General features: G+C 39.1%; 1 pseudogene; it reads right to left on the bottom strand.

The window, feature by feature from the left end:
- The window catches only part of LOC103074634 (RAD52 motif-containing protein 1-like), a 47725-nt pseudogene that overhangs the window by 3959 nt on the left and 20099 nt on the right, over nucleotides 1-23667 (bottom strand).

Here is a 23667-nt window from a genome sequence, read left to right as displayed (position 1 = left end):
AGATTTGATTGTAGTGCAGATGATCTGGCCTCTACTCAACCATCACCCACTCAGGTGGATGGTGGAGCCTCCTCCACCCCATTCGCTAACAGCCCTGTCTCTGACTTAAAACCCTAAGCCCAAGTGCCATGGATGCTAGGAAAAAACTCAGTACCTATCGGAATCCCCTTTCTGGGGATCTACATTTACTTTTTATGCTCAGGCCCTTCTATAAGAGGCAAAGGACTGAACATTTACACAAGAGTTTATTTCGATCTTTAGACAATGATTTTGTTGGGATAACTGAAGGCCAGAAGACATGTGCATTTGAAGGACTATTTTTAGCACAAAACAAATTATTAACAAACAAACAAAAAAAACCCCAAATAAACAAAACAAAAAAACTAACTAATTTTCCCTACTCCTAAGCTTCTTGGCAGGCAGTCAGTTCTAAAATTCTAAAGTTTAAGGTGCTGTCAGGTATTGCCTAAGATAAAAACCTATATTGTCAGGCAGAAAAATTCTGCCCAGGCTTTCAGTTGCTTAGAAAAGATGATGATGTATCTGAAAAGTTGAGTATCAGAAAGAAAGAAAGAAAGAGAAATCCCACTCCCTCACCTCCCCACACACACAGATACTGGAAAACAGACCTTCCTTCAACTTATCCAAAAGTTCCTCAGCCATGCTAACTCAGGGACTCCTGCACTCGTGGGAGGTCAACACCACCTCTAAAGCACAGAAGAACTTCAGGCTTTGCTTCTGAAATCGTGTCACAATATCTTCATTTTCCCTTTCTTCAAGGTTAGAAAGATCCCGAAGCTGTTAGGATTTTGAATTAAAGGCTAAACTTCAACATATACTGTTGTTATAAATAAAAACTAAACTCCAGCAATCCCAGGTAATAGTTTAGGTATGCTACCCCTTCAAAATCAACTGAGACTTGCAAATGAATGACTAGATATGGACCACTATTTTTTTAGGATATACCATACAAATACTGGAGAAAATTATGGACACCACCATCCAAGTCATTGAGTTTATCACTAATTCTAGGTGGCAGGCCAATGCTCAGATACTTCCACGTGGAAGTCTCTCACAACTCCTTCCCATAGCCCTGTTCTATTCTTCTCTCTAAAGTCTAGGAGTTCAATGTTGAAAAGAGTCTGGTTAGTCAAAGAAAATCTACAGAGTTTACCTTGATGGTCCTTTTTGACCACCCACGGAAATCAAAGTAGTAATTTGCCAATTCTTGGCATCTGGAGCTGTTTAGGGCAAGCGTATTATGTTGAACCGTCTTACGTCTGGTGCTGAGACGAACCTAAAGACATAAAAGACCTAAAAATATCACCACCCTACACAGAGACTTATTTTGGATATACCTGAGATTTATCAATACCAATTTCATAGAGTGGTTGTGAAGATTAATTAGGACATTTTAAGCAATGAGTTCACAGTGAGCCCTAAATGTTATTTATTATTTTTAAGTCAGTACTTTTCTGCATCATTTTCAGGGCCCCTGATTAACCGGAAGGTTCCCTGACCTCTGGTGGTGAAAGTGATGATGAAAGCCACCAAGGAAGCCCAGCAGAAGCCTATTATGGTGCTGGGGTTAAGCAAAGGAAGTTAACTGTTTTACTCCTCTCATCCTGTGGCTCCTGCTTGAGAATATAACCTGAAGAGGAGACAAGATGGACCTGCCACTGAATTAGGACCTTAATCTGTAGCACCCCCTCCCCAAGTTACTAACCCCTGTTAGAAGAGGGAATACGTATACCTCTATAAATGTAAATGAAGCAACGAAAATAATTAGAGGTTCTCTGCGTTAACAGGCTTCTTTGAGAGTGCAAATATTTCCAGTCTTAACTCTCTAAAGAACTTACATATTACTGTGGATTTTTTACATCACTAGTTCTTTCTTAAATGTCTATTTCCATTTTGAACAGGGTATAGTATATAAATATAGTCACAAAAATTCAAATAATACAAATAAAGTCAAAGCATTGTTAATTCTTTATTGATTTGTTTGTGCATCTTCCTCTGTCACTAGTTTATGAGCTCCATAAGTGCTTGAAGGAACCATATATTATTCTTTCCTTGTTACCAGAAACAAGCATAGATCTTGTCATATCATAGAGGAGTGATAGTCTGTTGACTGAGTGAATGAATGAGTACATAAAAAAAATGAAATTACTTTCTCCAACTGAAGCTGCCTGCTGGGAAGTAGAAATGAAGATTAATTTTTAAATGTTGAGTGTCACATGGGAGGCTACATCCTGTGCAGTGAGTCATAATGGAGCTGTCCTGGACAATTAGGAATCTTCAGAAGGGCTCTGAGCCCCTGGGTAGTAGAGACAGTTCACATCTGGGTTAACCTTGCCACAGTTCTTGCTGGCAAACATTTCCCTTCGTGCTACTGAGAAAAATTCAGATACATTAGACCTTTCCTTCATTTTATTTTAAGATATTATTCTCTTTTCTGTATTTATAAAAAACACAGGGGAAAAAAGCTAAGAAGTATGTATACCTGTCAATGAATAAAATAACACATAATTGGAACTTCCATGCTGGTGCAGTGGTTAAGACTCCTTGGTCTAAATGCAGGTGGCCCGGGTTCGATCTCTGGTCAGGGAACTAGGTCTCACATGCATGCTGCAACTAAGAGTTTGCATGCAACATTTAAGGAGCCTGTAAGCCACAACTAAAGGAGCCTGCCTGCTGCAAATGGGGAGCCCACATGCCACAACTGGGGAGCCCTTGAGCTGCAACTAAGGAGCCCGCCTACTGCAGCTGAGAGCCGGTGCAAGCAAATGAATAAATAAATAAATAAAATTGAAAAAGAATGCATAAGTAAAGAAGGGAACAATTTCGGGGGTGTGGGTAGTAAACTAAGGCTCTGCATTAAATAAAGAAATATAAAACGAATGCCCTTTCCTCTCAACTCTATAGTGACTTGGAGAACATTTTCTTCATTACTCTATCAGTGACGGGTTTTATGCTGTGAAAATCTCACAACCTATGCTTATGGAATGGTCTTAATGTCCAATATAAGAAAAGAACTCATTACTTACCACTGATACCAAGTAACTGTTTCATACTCTTTCCAGGACCATCTGTCATATCTGAGTGCTATGTGAAATGGTCGCAGGGTCCGCAAATTAAAGAATGTCTGACACAAAATCATTTCAATCCCAGAGAGTACAGCCAGGATTGAAGTGGGTGTTAAATAAGTTACAGAAGTGGGAGGTAGTGTACCTGGAGTCCCATCTGAGGAGAGTTCTCAGATTCAATATAGGTGAAATCAGTGAGAAAAGAAATGTGGGTGAGAATAGGCAGCAAGGTCAGTAGGAAGTAGTCAGAGCAAGAAGCCAGTCAGAGAAGACACAAAATTATAAAGTGAAAGGTCTGGGAAATCTAAGCCTCACTCACTTATTCAGAGGAATTGAAAAGGTCCTTGAAAAAGGAATGGTGGCTGAATGGAGGCACATAATGAAATGTTAATTCTGGGAAAGTAAACTTGGATGGCATGTTGATATAGAATAATGTTTCTACAATGCATTAAAGAATATTTTAACCATTTTCTGGAATCCGAAGGGAGTTCTGAATAGGCAGTTTGAGAGTGATGTTGATGATGAAGGCTACTTTATGTTACATCTGACCAAAGTTTGTCAAGCTTGGGACTTCCTTGGTGGCACAATTGTTAAGAGTCCACCTGCCAGTGCAAGGGAAATGGGTTCGATCCCTGGTCCAGGAAGATCCCACGTGCCACAGAGCAACTAAGCCCGTGTGCCACAACTACTGAGCCTGTACTTAGAGCCTGTGAGACACAACTACTGAAGCCCGCGTGCCTAGAAGCCGTGCTCTGCAACAAGAGAAACCATCGCGATGAGAAGCCCACGCAAGGCAACGAAGAGCAACACCTGCTCGCCGCAACTAGAGAAAGCAGGCGCGCAGCAACAAGACCCAACACGGCTAAAAATAAATAAATAAATAAATTTAAAAAAATTGTCAACCTCACACATTTAAAATCCACATAAAAGTAAATATAAGGAAGACTCTTGTGAAGATTTCTTAAATTAAGGGGCAGCATAAAATGACATGGGGTTTAACATCAGTTAAGTTTGGGTTTGGCCTCTAGTTTCCACGTTTACTGTCATGAACCTTAAGTAAGTCACTTAACCATCCTGAGTTCGAGTGTCTTCATCTAACAAAAAAGAAACAACTGGGGAACTGGGGGATCAGTGGAGCAGTGCATCTGAGAGCATTCTGTACACCACAGTGCTGTAGAAATGCTGGCCATTCCCCCCCCCCAGCCCCCCCACACCCCCCGGTATCTTAGTTCCCAGACCAGGGATTGAACCCGGCTCCTCAGCAGTGAAAGTGCAGAGTCCCATCCACTGGACAGCCAGGGAATTCCCGATGGCCTATTAGTTTTAAATTCAGCACATCATCCCAGTAGAGCGAGGAATTCCACATTTGGACCCACCTTCACTGGAGATGTGTGAAAAAGCTGCTTCTGGCCGCATGCCTTTTGGGCTCTGTGGGCATCCATTGCTGAATAAAACTTGATGATGGCATAGAACACAGGACAGGTCACTGCTGCGTTTGGGAAGACTCAGACCAAATACAGAAGGCCAAACCGGGAGAAGACTGTGAAGAGAGAAAGCTGTAGGGCGGTCCCACACTAAGTAAGTGCAGTAAATTTCAGGCCCAGTAAACAAAACCGCCCATTCCCTTATATTCCCCCAGCCATTCGCCACAGGTAACTGTGGTGAGCCTGGAACTCCAAACACTTCTTATTTCATGAACAAGGTTCGCTATGAAATCCTAAGCTTCTAGAAGCATTAGGAGGCAATGCCTTCTGTTGGGAACTATCTCTCAAAAATCTATGGGGGAGAGCTGATTGCTGAGGTCATCTCTAGAACTAAGATTCCTCTCAGCGGAGAACACAGGCAGCTGAGGTACTGAAGCACTACCCCGGGCCGCCCAGTTACTGGGGCGTGGGGCGGCTTCCTCCACCCTTCCCTCTGCTCCGGCTCGTCTCACTTGCAAGGCCTCGGCCGTGGGTCGAGAGCTCAGCTCCCACAGCAGCAAGGTTTTGTCACCCCCAATGGGAACCGCAAAAGGTACTGACTGCAAAATCCTATCATCACAGCACGTGCGCGGCTCAGGGCGCAAGAAGACTGCGCCAGAGAACGCGTGCCCGCGCTTTTTAAAAAGTTAGTGCCAATAAATCTAATATACAGAAAAACAGTTGAAAGCCCCTGAGCGTTTTGTGGATAGAAAAGCCTGAGATTCAGAGCAAGTTCAGAGCTGGACAGTCTAAGAATAAACTAGCTCTCCATTCCATTAGAAGGGCTAGGTAGCAGCTTCTGGTTATGGAACCAGAAATTCTCAGGCTCCAAATAGGACATAAAACAGCATTACTTGTACTCTTTATAAAATTGCAGAATCAAACAAAATAAACAAAAATATATTTACACTTGCCCTATAAGACAAAGGGTACTTGAGACCTAATATATATAAAATCAGTTTACAAACTGTGAGGCACTATATCAATAAGTTCTCATTTGCAGAGGGCACAGCATAGGATATGAGGCCATTAATGTTAATTCCCTTCCCCCTTCCATTCCTTTCTCTTGTTCTTTTATGTATGCGGATCAGTTACATTATTAAGCTAACAATGTAACTGAGATATTAGTAGCTTAATAATGTAACCAAGAATCTGATTTTTAGCAAGGGGGTAATTCTTAGAAACTTAGGGAGCTGGAACTCTGAATGAATGAATTAAAATAATGCAATTACATCATTAATTTTAAAATTTATCATCATTGATTAAAAATAAAAATATTAAATTAAAAATTTATTATCCTGCAATTGAGACTCACCACAATGTGTAACATCTGTCAGGCATTCACTGTCACAATGCAGCTTGACTGTCTTACAGACAACCTCAGTAATATTTTTAAATTGGCAGAGGCAGCAGGCCATAAGGCTAGGTAAGATCCTATAAATGGAAACACAGGTAATTAAATTCGTGGTAAAATAGTTACTTGAGTAGGTAGAAGAGGTAAAAGGAGGTCTTGGGGCATGTGGACTGCAGAACTGGATAGGGGCAGGTTGGCCAATTGCTGCTCTTGACTGTTGTAAATAAATATAGAAGAGGAGAGAGGTGCCCAACAGAAGGATTAAGATGGCAGTAGATATGGTATGCCTAGAAAAAAGGGAATAGGGATTAGAATAAGGTGACACTGATCTGTAGTTTAAATCCGAAGTATCTCCTTCCAACCCGAAAGCCTCACTTTGGGTTAAGAGTACACAGGAAGAAGGCAGACTCCTAAGAAGAGTCTGAATAAGACCACACCTTCTGCAGTCTCTTTCTCAGGTCCTATTTGTGAGTAGTAATATATTAGAAATTATTCTAGTAATAAAAAAGCATCGTGTGGTTAAACAATAACAGAGGTGGCTTTGGCCAAATCGGGACAAAAGGAACATTCCGAAGAATAACATTACCATTACAATAAGTTATAAAATAGTTAATAAAAAAAAAGCACATGAGTTCATAATGATACTCAAAAGGAAAGTGGGGGGGCTGTACTTTATAGAATAATGTCAGCTAATAAATGCAAAAGGAAAGATAGAATTAGGAAAGTGTCATTTTGCAACTGTCAATATAATAATCGATTCAGACAAGGATTATCATTGATGCACAGTTGAGTGAAGAGTTATTTGAAAGTAGAATGTTCAATGATTCCAAAGTATCAACCCACATATGATTTATCAATTACCAAGGGTAAAAATAACTTTACAATGGAGAGATATAGAAGATACCACCTTAATCAAGTGATCAAACTTAGCACTGGGTCACCTGAAGTGATGAAGTATGAAGATTACATCACCCACATAGTATTCTTCCCCAAAAAGTTTACTTTGAATCTAATGAGGAAACAGACAAATCCAGTTTGTGGGCCAATTTATAAGACAACTGGCTTAGACTCTTCAAAAATGCCAATGTCATAAAAGACCAAAAAAAAAAAAATAGCAGGGAAATATTCTAGATTAAAGGAAACAAAGACAAGACATGCAATGCCTAATCTTTAATTGGACCCTGTATCAAACAAAACACACTTAAAGAATGCTATTGGATTCTGGCAAAGAGGAATTAAAAAGGACCAATTTAACCTTGCACCTGAAGCAATGAAATAATAAGACAGAACTTATGACAAAACAATTTTCAATATACTGGACCTCAGGCAATAAAGTTCAGTAATCCCCATGAGATGGGCAATAAATGAAATGATTCCTATAATCACCCTAATGTACTTCTCTGAGAGAGTTTACAGGTCATGGTACAAGGAAGAGAAGCACAGGCAGAGACTGGTGGACTCCCTGACTGAGGAAATGGAGCTGAGAGTCTGGGAAAACCAAGGTAACTAGAGTTCACAAAGCAGAGTATCAGAGACAAAAGAAGTGCACAGACAAAGAACTCTGGAGATATGCATAGGGATCTCTTGAGAATTCAACAAAGTATTGGTCAGTACATTTGTGTGAGGAATTGCTTGATGCCAGGAAAAGAACCACATGAAAGGATTAATAATAAGAATAACTGGATATCACACAGGGTTGTAGGAATAAAATCTGTTCCTACAAGTCAGACTGGAAAACCTCAAGATACTCAGAAAGGACTTGTCTCAGTAGTTGCAAATAATGCACTCCAGACTAAAGGGTACTTGGACTCCTATCCAACTAATCTTAAAATCTAGACCTAAAACAATAAAATTGTTTTGAGTAACTTAATTTCACCCAGAACAAAGCCCAAGCATTTTACAGGAATATAAATATCTATAACACACAATAAACAAAAACTCACAATATCTGGGATCATATGAAAAATTGCCAAGCCTGCAAAGAAGTAGGAAAATATGACCCATAGTGAGGAGAAAAGGCAATCAATCAAAACTAAGCCATAATCTATACAGATGTTAGAATTGGCAGAAAAGAACATTTAAAAAGTTATTATACCTGAAGTAAAGTTATTATAACTGTATTTCATATGTTAGAAAACCTAGACTAAAAACCGAAAATGTTAAGTACAGGCATGGAAAAGGTAAAGGAGACCAAAATTGAGCTTCTATAGATTAAAAGCAATGTCTAAATGAAAAAGATATTGAACGAGTTTAATGGCTGATTAGGCACTGCAGAAGAAAGGGTCAGTGAGCATTAAGGCATAGTAATAGAAACTATCCAAAATGAAACAAAAAGGGTAACAAAACTAAACAACAACAAAACTGAATAGAGCATCAGTGAGCTGTGCAACAACTTCAAGTGGCCTAATACATGTGTACTTAGAGTCCATGAAGGAGAGGAGAAATGCAAAAATTTGAAGAAATAATAGCCAAAATCTTTCCAAAATGGTAAACTCTATAAAGCCACAAAGTCAAGAAGATCAATGATCTTTAAACATAAGAAACATGGACAAAACTACACCAAGGCACAGAAAATAATCAAATTGCTCAAAACCAACAATAAAGAGAAAAATTTAAAAGCTACCAGAGGAAAAAACTATACACTACATACAGAGGAACAAAGATAACAATGACAACAGAATTTTTGTTGGAAACAATGTAAATGAGAACAAAGCAAAATAACATCTTTAAAGTAGTGAATTGAATTCTATCAAGCTAGAATTCTATATCCAAATCTGTCAAAACAAAAGCAAAATAAAGACTGTCTCAAACATACAAAAGCTGAAAGAATTCATTACTAGTAGACTTTCACTTTAAGAAATGTTAAAAGAAGTATTTTCAAGCAGAAGGAAAATGACAGCAGATTGGAATATGGATCTACACAAAAGATTAAGAATACAGGAATAGGGACTTCCCTGGTTGTTCAGTGTTTAAAAATCTGCCTGCCAATGCAGGGGACACGGGTTCATTCCCTGTTTCGGGAAGATCCCACATGCCGCAGAGCAACTAAACATGTACGTCACATCTACTAAGCCTGGACTCCAGAGCCTGGGTGCCACAACTACTGAAGCCTATGCACCTAGAGCCTGTGCTCTGCAGCAAGAGAAGACATCCAGTGAGAAACAGGTGCACTGCAGTGAAGAGTAGACCCAGCTCGCCACAACTGGAGAAAGCCCAGGCGAAGCAAAAAAGATCCAAAGCCACAAAAAAATAAATTAAAAAATACTTTAAAAAATTTAAAATGGTTTTAGTCATTCAATAAATGTCTCCTAACACAATGGAAATAGATTAGAAATTAACAAATCTGAAAAAGCTCCAAATATTTGGAAACTAAACAATACACTTCTGAGTAGCTTTGTGGTCAAAGAAGAAATCAAAAAGGAAATCAGAAACTATTTTGAACTCACTGAAAGTGAAAACATAATATGTCAACATGTGGGATATTGCTAAATCTGTACTCAGCTTCCACAACTTCCACCTTAATCTGGGAAAACGAGAGCAAATTAATCACAGAGTAAGAGAAGAAAGAACACAATAAAGATCAAAGTAGAAATAAATAAAATGGAAAACAGAAAAATACTATAGATATTAAAAGGATAGTAAGAGAATATATAGAATATAACAATAAATTCAAGATGAAATGGACAAATTCCTTGAAAGACAAGGACTACTAAAGTTTTTCAAGAATATAGATATTAGGGCTTCTCTCATGGTGCAGTGTTTGAGAGTCCGCCTGCCGATGCAGGGGACACGGGTTTGTGCCCCCATCCGTGAAGATCCCACATGCCGGGGAGTGGCTAGGCCCGTGAGACATGGCCATTGAGCCTGCGCGTCCGGAGCCTGTGCTCCGCAACGGGAGAGGCCACAACAGTGAGAGGGCCGTGAACAGCAGTAAAAAAAAAAAAAAAAAAAAAAAAAAAAAAAAAAAATACAGCTATTAAAGAAATTGGATGTGCAGTTTAAAACCTTCCAACAAAGAAAGCTTCAAGTCCAAGTGGCTTAACTGATAAATTCTACCGAACATTTAAGGAATAAAATAATGTCAATTCTACACAAACTCTACCAGAAAGTTGAAGAGAAGGGAATATTTCCCAACTTATTTATAAGGCCAACTTTCACCTTATCAAGATTAGACAATGACATTGCAAGAAAACTATAGATCAATATCTCTCATGAACACAGAGGCAAAAATTCTTAACAAAATTTTAGCATATCAAATCCAGTATTATATAAAATGATGATACATCACGACCAATTGGGTTTATCTCAAGAATGAACGGTTGGTTTAATATTTGAAAATCAATTTACCCAACTTAGTACACTAAAAAATAAAAATCAGGACATCTCTGGTGGGGCAGTGGTTAAGAATCCACCTGCCAGTGCAGGAGACATGGATTTCAACCCTGGTCCGGGTAGATCCCACATGCCACGGAGCAACAAAGCCCATGCACCACAACTAATGAACCTGCACTCTAGAGCCTGTGAGACACAAATACTGAGCCCATGTGCCACAACTAGTGAAGCCCATTCACCTAGAGTCCGTGCCCTGCAACAAGAGAAACCTGCATACTGCAATGAAGAGTAGTCCCTGCTCGCCACAACTAGAGAAAGCCTGCGTGAAGCAATGAAGACCCAAAGCAGCCAAAAATAAATAAACAAATTAAGAAAAGAAAAGAAGGGAAAAATCACATAATTATTGCAATAGATGCAGGAAAACAATGAAAGAATCTAACATCCATTCCTGATTAAAGAAAAAATCAGCCCTCAGTAGACTAGGAATGGAAGGAGACTTCCTCAACTTGATAAATGACTTCTACAAAAAACCTAACATCATATTTAATGGTGAAGGACAAAGTACTTTCTCTCCAGGATCAGGACAATAGCAAGGATGTCTACTCTCATTACTTCTACTTGACATTGCACTGAAGGTTCTAGCCAGTGCAATAGAGCAACAACAAAAAAAGAGATATTCAGAATGGAAAGGGAGAAGTAGAACTATATTTGCAGATAACATAATTATGTAGAAAACCTGATAGAAAGTACAAAATTGCTACTGGAACTAATAAATGAGTTTATCAAGTTTTCAGGGTACAAGATCAACATAAAAAAGATTAATTTATCTCAACAAACAATCAGAAATCAAACTTTAAAAATACTACTTATAATAGAATCAAACATATAAAACACTTAGAATAAATCTGATAAAATATGTAAAAGACTTGCACACTGAAAACTGAAAAATATTGCTGGGTGAAATTAAGGAAGACCTAAATAAATGGAGAGATATAATGTATTCATGGATCTGAAGATTCAATATTGATAAGATATCAATTCTCCCCAAATTGATTTATGGATCAAAATCCCAGTAGGCTTTTCTGTAGAAATAGGCAAGCTACTTCCAAATTTTATATGGAAATAAAATTTAGAATAACTAAAACAACGTTGAAAAAGAACAAAGTTGAAGAACTAACAGTAACTGATTTCAAGGGCTATGAAGCTACACTTTCAAGACATTGTGATAGTAGGGTAAAGATAGACAAAAAAAAATCAAAGGAACAGAATGGAAAGTTCAGAAGTAGAGAGTTGTGGACAACTGACTTTCAGGTTCAAAGGCATTTGAGAGGAGAAACGATAGTCTTTTCAACAAATGATGCTGAAACAACTGAACATCCAGGTTCAAAAAAGAAAAATAACTTCCATCCAAACCATATACAGAGGGCTTCCCTGGTGGCGCGGTGGTTGGGAGTCCGCCTGCCGATGCAGGGGATACGGGTTCGTGCCCCGGTCTGGGAGGATCCCGCGTGCCGTGGAGCGGCTGGGCCCGTGAGCCATGGCCGCTGGGCCTGCTCGTCCGGAGCCTGTGCTCCGCAATGGGAGAGGCCGCGACAGTGAGAGGCCCACATACCGCAAACCATATACAGAAATGAACTCAAATTGGTTCAAAGATCTAAATGTATAACATAAAACTATAAAACTTCTAGAGCAAAACAAGTGAAAAATTTTATGACCTTGAGTTAGGTAAGATTTCTTAGATACAACACCAAAGCATAATCCATAAAAGAATAAAATAGATAAATTAGCTACCATCAAAATTAAGAATTTCTGCCCTGCAAAAGACACTACTGAGAGAATGAAAAGATGAGTCCCAGAATGGGAGAAAATACTTAGGAACTTACACATTGGATAAAGGACTAATTTCCAGAATATATAAAGAACTCTCAAAACTCCAGAAAAAGATAAAAGATTCAAAGATATACATATGGAAAATAAGCATATGAAAAGATGTTTGACAAGATTAATCATTAGGGATTCTAGAGTGAGAAAAAATTACACACCTATCAAACTATCTAAAATTAAAAATACTGAGCATAGCAAGTGTTGGCCGCAACGTGAAGAAGATACAACTCTCATACACTGCTGGGAGAGATGTAAAAGGATCAAACCAGTATGGAAAACAGGTATTTTGTAAAAAATAAAACATACATTTACCAATGATCCAGCCATTCTACTTGCAGGTATTTACCCAAGAGAAATGGAAGTATACATCCATACAAAGACTTGTACAAAAATACTCATAGCAACTTTATCTGTAATAGACTAAGACTGAAACAACTCACATGTCTATCAGTGGTGAATAGATAAATTGGGGTAGATCCGTATAATGGAATACTATTCAGAAATAAGCAGAAATGAATTACTGATATATACAACAATATGGATGAAGATTAAAATAATCATGCTGAGGGCTTCCCTGGTGGCGCAGTGCTTGAGAGTCCGCCTGCCGATGCAGGAGACGCGGGTTCGTGCCCCGTTTCGGGAGGATCCCACATGCCGCGGAGCGGCTGGGCCCGTGGGCCGTGGCCGCTGAGCCTGCACGTCCGGAGCCTGTGCTCCGCAGGTGGGAGAGGCCACAACAGTGAGAGGCCCGCATAACGCAAGGAAAAAATAAAAAATAAAAAAAAAATAATAATCATGCTGAGCTTAGAAGCCAGTTAGAAAAAAGTATACACTGCATGATTTCATTTACATAAAATTCTAGAAAATGCAAACAGAAAGCAGATCAATGGTTGCATGGCGATTGGAAAGGGCAAGGAATGATTGGAAGCAATAATTATGAAGAAACGTTAAGAAACTTTCTGAGGTGATGGACATTTTGATTTTGGTGATGTCTTCATGGTGTGTATGTACGTGTGTGTGTGAACACAGATTACTGTATGTCAATTATACCTCAAAAAGATGTTAAAAGAAATGATATTATATGAGAGAGACAATTGGGGAAATTTGAGTAGCAAGTCTTTATTAGGTAATATTATTGTGCAGGAATTTAATTTCTTCAATACTGTATATTAACAGTATTGTAGTTACATAGGGAAATATTGTATTTTTTGTGTGTGTGTGTGCGGTACGTGGACCTCTCACTGTATGGCCTCTCCCGTTGAGGAGCACAGGCTCTGGATGTGCAGGCCTAGCAGCCATGGCTCACAGGCCCAGCCGCTCCACGGCATGTGGGATCTTCCCGGACCGGGGCACGAACCTGTGTCCCCTGCATCGGCAGGCAGACTCTCAACCACTGCACAACAAGGGAAGCCCCGGGAAATAATTTTTAATATCCAGAGAGGAGGGCATCTAGCTGACAAGAGAGGGATCACAACTGTGGCAGATGCTGTTGGAGGCTGAGGAAGATGAGGCTAGAGCAGTGACCAATGTGTGATGGCATGGTGAAGACAAGTCATTTGTCGGCTGACCTGACAAAGACAGTTGGAACAGACTGCTAAATGCAGGGTTCTTTCCACATACTAATCTCACGCAATCCCCTCAACTAGCCTTGGCATAACAGAAACTTTCTATTAGCTTGCCATACTGGAGGGGTGATGGCACAATTTAAGGTGCAGTAAGTTGTGTAATAAACTGTCACAATAGGGTCCTATAGAAATAGTTTTCTTTAAATGGCAAAAAAAAAAGAAATGACCCATCCCTCAAAACATATATGAAAATTAACTCAAAATGAATCATACACATAAATGTAACTATACAAATTCCGGAAGAAAACATAGGAGAAAAGCTTTGTGATTTTGGGTTACACAATGGGGTCTCAGAAAAAGATTTCTTAGATAAGACACAAAAAAGCACAAACCATCTAAGAAAAATTGCTAAGGGAAACGCTGTTGGTTAAGACTCCAAGTTCCCAATGCAGGGGGCCCAGGTTTGATCCCTGTTCAGGGAACTAGTTCCCACATGCATGCCACAACTTAGAGTTCATATGCCACAACTAAGAAGCCCATGAGCCGCAACTAAGGGGTCCATCTGCTGCAACTAAGACCCAGCACAACCAAATAAATAAATTAAATAAATATGAAAAAAATGCTAAATTAGAGTTCATCAAACATTTAAAACTTCTAGTCTTCAGAGACAATTTAATACAATGAAGATAAGTCACAGTCTGGGAGAAGATATTTACTAAACACATATGTGAGAGAAAGGACTTTTCCCATTGCTTTTTATATAAAGCACTCTTAAAACTCAATATAAATATCCAATTAGAAATGGATTTTAACAGACACTTCATTTAAAAAGATATCTGCACATGAACAGATACTCAACATCATCAGCTATTATAGAAATGCAAAATGTGGCAAAAAACAGGAGATGGAACTACACACCTACTAGAAAGGCTAAATTTTTTTAAAAAACAAATATAATGATCAGGTGACGATGTGGAGCAACTGCAACTCTCATAGACTGCTAGTGGGAAAGCAAAATGGCACAGGCACTTTAGAAAACAGTTTAGCAGGTTCTTAAAAAGTTAAAATATGCACTTAGCATATGATGAAGCAATCCCACTCTTAGGTATTTTACCCCAAAGAAATGAAAACCTATGCTCTCACAAAACATATGTTCACACACACATGTGAGTGTTTCCAGAGGCTTTGTTCATAATAGTCAGAAAACTAGAAAAAACTCAAAAGGTCATCAAACGATGAATGTGTAAACAAACTGTGTATCCACATAACTAGAATACTACTCAGCAATAAAAAGGAATGAACTACTGACAGGTGCAACAAAACACACGAGTCTCCAAAGAGACTGGTAAGTGAAAGAAGCCGAAAACAAAAGGCTACATACCACAAGATTTCAGTTATAAGCTATTCTGGAAGAGGCAACACTATACGGACAAAAATCAGATTGTTGGTTGCCAGGGGCTGGCAGTGGGAGGAGGATGGATTGACTACAAAGGGACATGAGGGGTCTTTTGGGAGTTCAGAAGGTTTCTTTGCCTCAAATATGGTGGTGGCTACAGAATTATACGTTTGTCAAAACACATCACAATGTATATTTATAAATAGTGAACTTTGTGAAATGAAAATTATACATAAATAAACCTGACTTAAGAAAATAATAAAAGAAAACTAAAAAAAATTTAGTGAAAATAAATGTCAGAAAAACTCAATTTACAGTTTTTCCAATTCAAGGGTCACCATGAGGATGCTTTCAATAGTTGTAAGTGACACTTTGTGCTGTTCCCATGTCTCTGAAGGAGAAGCCCAAATATGCATGATATAAAACTCAAAGACAAAAATTCTAAACATAAAAAGATACTTAACATGTGATTACTTCAATTCTGGCTACTTACTTGCCATAGATGATAATTCGAAAAAGCTCTTATTGACGAAATTTAAATTTGCATCATCAAATTAATGACCATGGTGCTGAACAGCACAATCATTTTTTATTCTCCTAACTTTTCATTTTCAATTGCATCTACCTCTTTGATAACTTTTTAAAAAAATAATGTACCCCTTATTCCTTTTTGCTTTCTGGGATAAATAATATTCCTACATGCATCTATACCGTCATAACTATATGTGTTCTTCAACACTGTTCTCATTCTCTGCTGGCTGTCTTACCAATATATATTCTTTCTTAATCCTTTTCTTTGCCAATAACTCTTATTTTCAATAACCCAGTTAAAATCTAAATTATGACTTTTCAGCCAAAGTACTCAATCTTTGACGAAAGCAAACAAGAGCAGAAATTATCTCATGAGACATGAAACTGTTGCAATAGTTACAAATATTTTAATCCTGGCAATTTAAAAAGATAAGAATCTTTAACTGTTGTCAAAGGATTACGATTGAGAATTCTGAAAAATGGAATGGAATTAAAATTACCTGCATTTTCAGAAAATTATAAGACACTGATGAAAGAAATTAAAGATGATACAAACAGATGGTTCAGAAAATTATAAGACACTGATGAAAGAAATTAAAGATGATACAAATAGATGGAGAGATATACCATGTTCTTGGATTGGAAGAATCAACATTGTGAAAATGAATATACAACCCAAAGCAATCTACAGATTCAATGCAATCACTATCAAACTACCAGTAACATTTTTCACAGAACTAGAACAAAAAATTTCACAATTTGTATGGAAACACAAAAGACCCCGAATAGCCAAAGCAATCTTGAGAACAAAAAATGGAGCTGGAGGAATCAGGCTGCCTGACTTCAGACTATACTACAAAGCTACAGTAATCAAGACAGTATGGTACTGGCACAAAAACAGAAAGATAGATCAATGGAATAGGATAGAAAGCCCAGAGATAAACCCATGCACATATGGTCACCTTATCTTTGATAAAGGTGGCAGGAATATACAGTGGAGAAAGGACAGCCTCTTCAATAAGTGGTGCTGGGAAAATTGGACAGGTACATGTAAAAGTATGAGATTAGATCACTCCCTAACACCATACACAAAAATAAGCTCAAAATGGATTAAAGACCTAAATGTAAGGCCAGAAACTATCAAACTCTTAGAGGAAAACATAGGCAGAACACTCTATGACATAAATCACAGCAAGATCCTTTTTGACCCACCTCCTAGAGAAATGGAAATAAAAACAAAAATAAACAAATGGGACCTAATGAAACTTCAAAGCTTTTGCACAGCAAAGGAAACCATAAACAAGACCAAAAGACAACCCTCAGAATGGGAGAAAATATTTGCAAATGAAGCAACTGACAAAGGATTAATCTCCAAAATTTACAAGCAGCTCATGCAGCTCAATAACAAAAAAACAAACAACCCAATCCAAAAATGGGCAGAAGACCTAAATAGACATTTCTCCAAAGAAGATATACAGACTGCCAACAAACACATGAAAGAATGCTCAACATCATTAATCATTAGAGAAATGCAAATCAAAACTACAATGAGATATCATCTCACACCAGTCAGAATGGCCATCATCAAAAAATCTAGAAACAATAAATGCTGGAGAGGGTGTGGAGAAAAGGGAACACTCTTGCACTGCTGGTGGGAATGTGAATTGGTTCAGCCACTATGGAGAACAGTATGGAGGTTCCTTAAAAAACTACAAATAGAACTACCATATGACCCAGCAATCCCACTACTAGGTATATACCCTGAGGAAACCAGAATTCAGAAAGAGTCATGTACCAAAATGTTCATTGCAGCTCTATTTACAATAGCCCGGAGATGGAAACAACCTAAGTGCCCGTCGTCGGATGAATGGATAAAGAAGATGTGGCACATATATACAATGGAATATTACTCAGCCATAAAAAGAAACGAAATTGAGCTATTTGTAATGAGGTGGATAGATCTAGAGTCTGTCATACAGAGTGAAGTAAGTCAGAAAGAGAAGGACAAATACCGTATGCTAACACATATATATGGAATTTAAGAAAAAAAAATGTTATGAAGAACCTAGGGGTAAAACAGGAATAAAGACAGAGACCTACTGGAGAACAGACTTGAGGATATGGGGAGGGGGAAGGGTGAGGTGTGTTAGGGCGAGAGAGAGACATGGACATATATATACTAACAAACGTAAGGTAGATAGCCAGTGGGAAGCAGCCGCATGGCACAGGGAAACCGGCTCGGTTCTTTGTGGCTGTCTGGAGGGGTGGGATAGGGAGGGTGGGAGGGAGGGAGACAAAGAAGGAAGAGATATGGGAACATATGTATATGTATAACTGATTCACTCTGTTATAAAGCAGAAACTAACACACCATTGTAAAGCAATTATACCCCAATAAAGATGTTAAAAAAAATAAAAATAAAAAAATAAAATTACCTGCATTTTCAATTACTTCCATGGAAGTTTATATTCATTTTTTTTGGTATGGAACTTGAAGGTTAAAAAAAAATCATTTTCTGTCTTTACCTATAAATCACTCTAAGAATCTGTAAAACAGTCTTTCACTGGGAACTACCCAGGTCTCTAGATGATAAAGTGGAGAAGAGAAACAAACAAACAAAAAAAAAAATAGAAAAAAAGTAGCAAACAAAGAAAAAATATGCCAAAGAACTTTTCAGGTTAAAAACCCAAGAAGTGACTATGCTGGTAGGAAGCCCTTGCTCTGTAAAAAAGTACTATTTCTAGTGTCCTCCATAATTCAAGGTGTTTTTCTTTCATCTCTACAAATTTTTTTTAAATTTCATGATTTATAGTACCCAGTTAAAGACAAAAATAGGGCTAATTCCTTGGTTCTGGAGCCAAAGAAGGAGAGATAAATCCAATAGGAACTAGTGAAAGCCATACTGCCATCACATAGTACCATGTGAATTCTAGTAACATAGCCTTTGTTACTGTGTATGTAATCACCTGTTTACTTGTCAGTCCCCTAGATTATCAGCAACTTGAGAGCAGGGACCACACTTTATTGTCATTATTATTCCTGTGCCTAACACATTGCCTAATATTTACTAGGTATTTAATAAATGTTTGCTGAATAAATAAATATTTTGTTTATATATCAATAAAATAAACAAATAAATTTGGGGGAACAAAATTTTATTCCAAAATGCTGGAATAGATTTCTTCTTAGTTCTTCTTTTCTTCTTAGTTCTTTAAAACAAATAGGGGAGGAGTTGTGGAAAGATGGCGGATGAGTAAGAGGCGGAAATCACCTTCCTCGCCACAGATACACCAGAAATACATCTACATGTGGAACAACTCCTACAGAACACCTACTGAATGCTGGCAGAAGACCTCAGACCTCCCAAAAGGCAAGAAACTCCCCACGTACCTGGGTAGGGCAAAAGGAAAAAGAATAAACAGAGACAAAAGGATAGGGACGGGACCTGCACCAGTGGGAGGGAGCTGTGAAGGAGGAAAAGTCTCCACACACTAGGAAGCCCCTTCGCGGGCAGAGACTGCGGGAGGCGGAGCGGGGAGCTTCGGAGCCGCGGAGGAGAGCACAGCAACAGGGGTGCGGAGGGCAAAGCGGAGAGACTCCCGCACAGAGGATCGGTGCCGACCGGCGCTCACCAGCCAGAGAGGCTTGTGTGCTCGCCCGCCGAGGTGGGAGGGGCTGCGAGCTGAGGCTCGGTTTCGGTTTCGGTCGGAGCTCAGGGAGGGGACTGGGGTTGGTGGCTTGAACGTAGCCCGAAGGGGTTAGTGCGCCACGGCTGTCCGGGAGGGGGAAAAGGCTGCACCTGCTGAGGAGGCAAGAGACTTTTTCTTGCCTCTGTGTTTCCTGGTGCGCTAGGAGAGGTGTTTTAAGAGCGCTGCTTAAAGGAACTCCAGAAACGGGCGCAGGCCGCGGCTAAAGGCACGAACCTCAGAGATGGGTGCGAGCCGCGGCTAAAAGCGCGGACCCCAGAGACGGGCGGGAGACGCTAAGGCTGCTGCTGACGCCACCAAGGGGCCTGTGTGTGAGCACAGGTCACTCTCCACACCTCCCTTCCGAGAGCCTGTGCAGCCCACCACTGCCAGGTTCCCGGGATCCAGGGACAACTTCCCTGGGAGAACACACAGTGCACCTCAGGCTGGTGCAACGTCATGCTGACCTCTGCCGCCGCAGGCCCGCCCCGCACTCCGTGCTCCTCCCTCCCCCCGGCCTGAGTACGACAGAGCCCCCAAGTCAGCGGCTCCTTTAACCCCGACCTGTCTGAGCAAAAAACAGACGCCCTCCAGCGACCTACATGCAGAGGCAGGGCCAAATCGAAAGCTGAGCCCCTGTGAGCTGTGAGAACAAAGAAGAGAAAGGGCAATCTCTCCCAGCAGCCTCAGAAACAGCGGATTAAAGCTACACAATCAACTTGATGTACCCTGCCTCTGTGGAATACATGAATAGACAGCGAATCACCCCAAATTGAGGAGGCGGACTTCTAGAGCAAGATCTATGATTTTTTCCCCTTTTCCTTTTTGTGAATGTGTATGGGTATGCTTCTGTGTGAGATCTTGTCTGTATAGGTTTGCTTCCACCATTTGTTCTAGCGTTCTACCCGTCCATTTTTTTTTGTTTTGTTTTGTTTTTTGTTTTAACTTTTTTCTTAATAATTAATTTTAATTTAAATAACTCTATTATACTTTACCTTCTTTCTATCTTTCTTTCCTTCCTTCCCTCCTTTAGACAACGAATCATCCCAAATTGAGGAGGTGGACTTGGAGAGCAAGTTTTATGATTTTTTCCCCTTTACCTCTTTTTGTGAGGGTATATGTGTATGCTTCTATGTAGCATTTTGTCGGTATAGCTTTGCTTCCACCATTTGTCCTAAGGTTCTATCCGTCCCTTTTTTTTTCTCTAAATAATTATTTTTTTAATTCAATAACTTTATTATACTTTATTTCACTGTATCTTCTTTCTGTATTTTTCCTTCCTTCCTTCCTTCCTTCCTCCCTCCCTCCTTTCTTTCCTTCTTGCCTTCTTTCCTCCTTTCCTCCTTTCCTCATTTCTTTCTTTCTTTCTTTTTCTTTCTTTCTTTCTTTCTTCCTACTTCTACTAATTTTCTCTACTTTCTCTCCCTTTTATTCTGAGCCGAGTGGAAGAAAGGCTCTTGCTGCTCCAGCCAGAAGTCAGGACTCTGCCTCTGAGGTGGGAGAGCCAACTTCAGGACACTGGTCAACAAGAGACCTCCCAGCCCCACATAATATCAAATGGTGAAAATCTCCCAGAGATCTCCATTTCAACAACAGCACCCAGCTTCACTCAACGACCAGCAAGCTACACTGCTGGACAACCTATGCCAACCAAATAGCAAGACAGGAACACAAGCCCACCCACTAGCAGAGAGGCTGCCTAAAATCATAATAAGTCCACAGACACCCCAAAACACACCACCAGACATGGACCTGCCCACTAGAGAGACAAGATATAGCCTCATACACCAGAACACAGGCACTAGTCCCCTTCACCAGGAAGCCTACACAACCCACTGAACCAACCTTAGCCACTGGAGACAGACATCAAAAACAATGGGAACTACAAACTTGCAGCCTGCAAAAAGGTGAACCCAAACACAGTAAGATAAGCAAAATGAGAAGACAGAAAAACACACAGCAGATGAAGGAGCAAGAGAAAAATGCACCAGACCTAACAAATGAAGAGGAAATAGGCAGTCTACCTGAAAAAGAATTCAGAATAATGATAGTAAAGATGATCCAAAATCTTGGAAATAGAATGGACAACATGCAAGAAACAGTTAGCAGGGACCTAGAAGGAATAAAGATTAAACAGACAATGATGAAAAACACAATAAATGAAATGAAAAATACTCTAGATGGGATCAATAGCAGAATAAATGAGGCAGAAGAACGGATAAGTGACCTGGAAGGTAAAATAGTGGAAATAACTACTGCAGAGCAGAATAAGGAAAAAAGGACACAGCAGATGAAGGAGCAGGATAAAAACCCACCAGACCTAACAAATGAAGAGGAAATAGGCAGTCTACCTGAAAAAGAGTTCAGAATAATGATAGTAAAGATGATCCAAAATCTTGGAAATAGAATGGACAAAATGCAAGAAGCAGTTAACAAGGACCTAGAAGAAATAAAGATGAAACAGACAATGATGAACAACACAATAAATGAAATGAAAAATACTCTAGATGGGATCAATAGCAGAATAAATGAGGCAGAAGAACGGATAAGTGACCTGGAAGATAAAATAGTGGAAATAACTACTGCAGAGCAGAATAAAGAAAAAAGAATGAAAAGAACTGAGGACAGTCTCAGAGACCTCTGGGACAACATTAAACGCACCAACATTCGAATTATAGGGGTTCCAGAAGAAGAAGAGAAAAAGAAAGGGACTGAGAAAATATTTGAAGAGATTATAGTTGAAAACTTCCCTAATATGGGAAAGGAAATCGTTAATCAAGTCCAGGAAGCACAGAGAGTCCCATACAGGATAAATTCAAGGAGAAATACGCCAAGACACATATTAATCAAACTGTCAAAAACTAAATACAAAGAAAGCATATTAAAAGCAGCAAGGGAAAAACAACAAATAACACACAAGGGAATCCCCATAAGGTTAACAGCTGATCTCTCAGCAGAAACTCTACAAGCCAGAAGGGAGTGGCAGGACATACTGAAAGTGATGAAGGAGAAAAACCTGCAACCAAGATTACTCTACCCAGCAAGGATCTCATTCAGATTTGATGGAGAAATTAAAACCTTTACAGACAAGCAAAAGCTGAGAGAGTTCAGCACCACCAAACCAGCTTTACAACAAATGCTAAAGGAACTTCTCTAGACAAAAACACAAGAGAAGGAAAAGTCCTATAATAACGAACCCAAAACAATTTAGAAAATGGGAATAGGAACATACATATCGATAATTACCTTAAATGTAAATGGACTAAATGCTCCCACCAAAAGACACAGATTGGCTGAATGGATACAAAAACAAGACCCATATATATGCTGTCTACAAGAGACCCACTTCAGACCTAGAGACACATACAGACTGAAAGTAAGGGGATGGAAAAAGATATTCCATGCAAATGGAAACCAAAAGAAAGCTGGAGTAGCAATTCTCATATCAGACAAAATAGACTTTAAAATAAGGACTATCAGAAGAGACAAAGAAGGACACTACATAATGATTAAGGGATCGATCCAAGAAGAAGATATAACAATTGTAAATATTTATGCACCCAACATAGGAGCACCTCAATACATAAGGCAAAAACTAGCAGCCATAAAAGGGGAAATCGACAGTAACACATTCATAGTAGGGGACTTCAACACCCCACTTTCACCAATGGACAGATCATCCAAAATGAAAATAAATAAGGAAACACAAGCTTTAAATGATACATTAAACAGGATGGACTTAATTGATATTTATAGGACACTCCATCCAAAAACAACAGAATACACATTTTTCTCAAGTGCTCATGGAACATTCTCCAGGATAGATCATATCTTGGGTCACAAATCAAGCCTTGGTAAATTTAAGAAAATTGAAACTGTATCAAGTATCTTTTCCGACAACAACACCATGAGACTAGATATCAATTAGAGGAAAATATCTGTAAAAAATACAAACACATGGAGGCTAAACAATACACTACTTAATAATGAAGTGATCACTGAAGAAATCAAAGAGGAAATTTAAAAAAACCTAGAAACAAACGACAATGGAGGCACAATGACCCAAAACCTATGGGATGCAGCAAAAGGAGTTCTGAAAGGGAAGTTTATAGCAATACAAGCCCACCTTAAGAAGCAGGAAACATCTCGAATAAACAACCTAACCTTGCACCTCAAGCAATTAGAGAAAGAAGAACAAAAAAAAACCAAAGTTAGCAGAAGGAAAGACATCATAAATATCAGATCAGAAATAAATGAAAAAGAAATGAAGGAAACAATAGCAAAGATCAATAAAACTAAAAGCTGGTTCTTTGAGAAGATAAACAAAATAGATAAACCATTAGCCAGACTCATCAAGAAAAAAAGGGAGA

The sequence above is a fragment of the Lipotes vexillifer genome, unplaced genomic scaffold, assembly GCF_000442215.2.
Source record: "Lipotes vexillifer unplaced genomic scaffold, Lipotes_vexillifer_v1.1 scaffold1185, whole genome shotgun sequence".
Classification (NCBI taxonomy): Eukaryota; Metazoa; Chordata; class Mammalia; order Artiodactyla; family Lipotidae; genus Lipotes; species Lipotes vexillifer.
The sequence above is the reverse complement of the archived record's forward strand: the minus strand, read 5'-3'. Positions and strand labels throughout refer to the sequence as shown.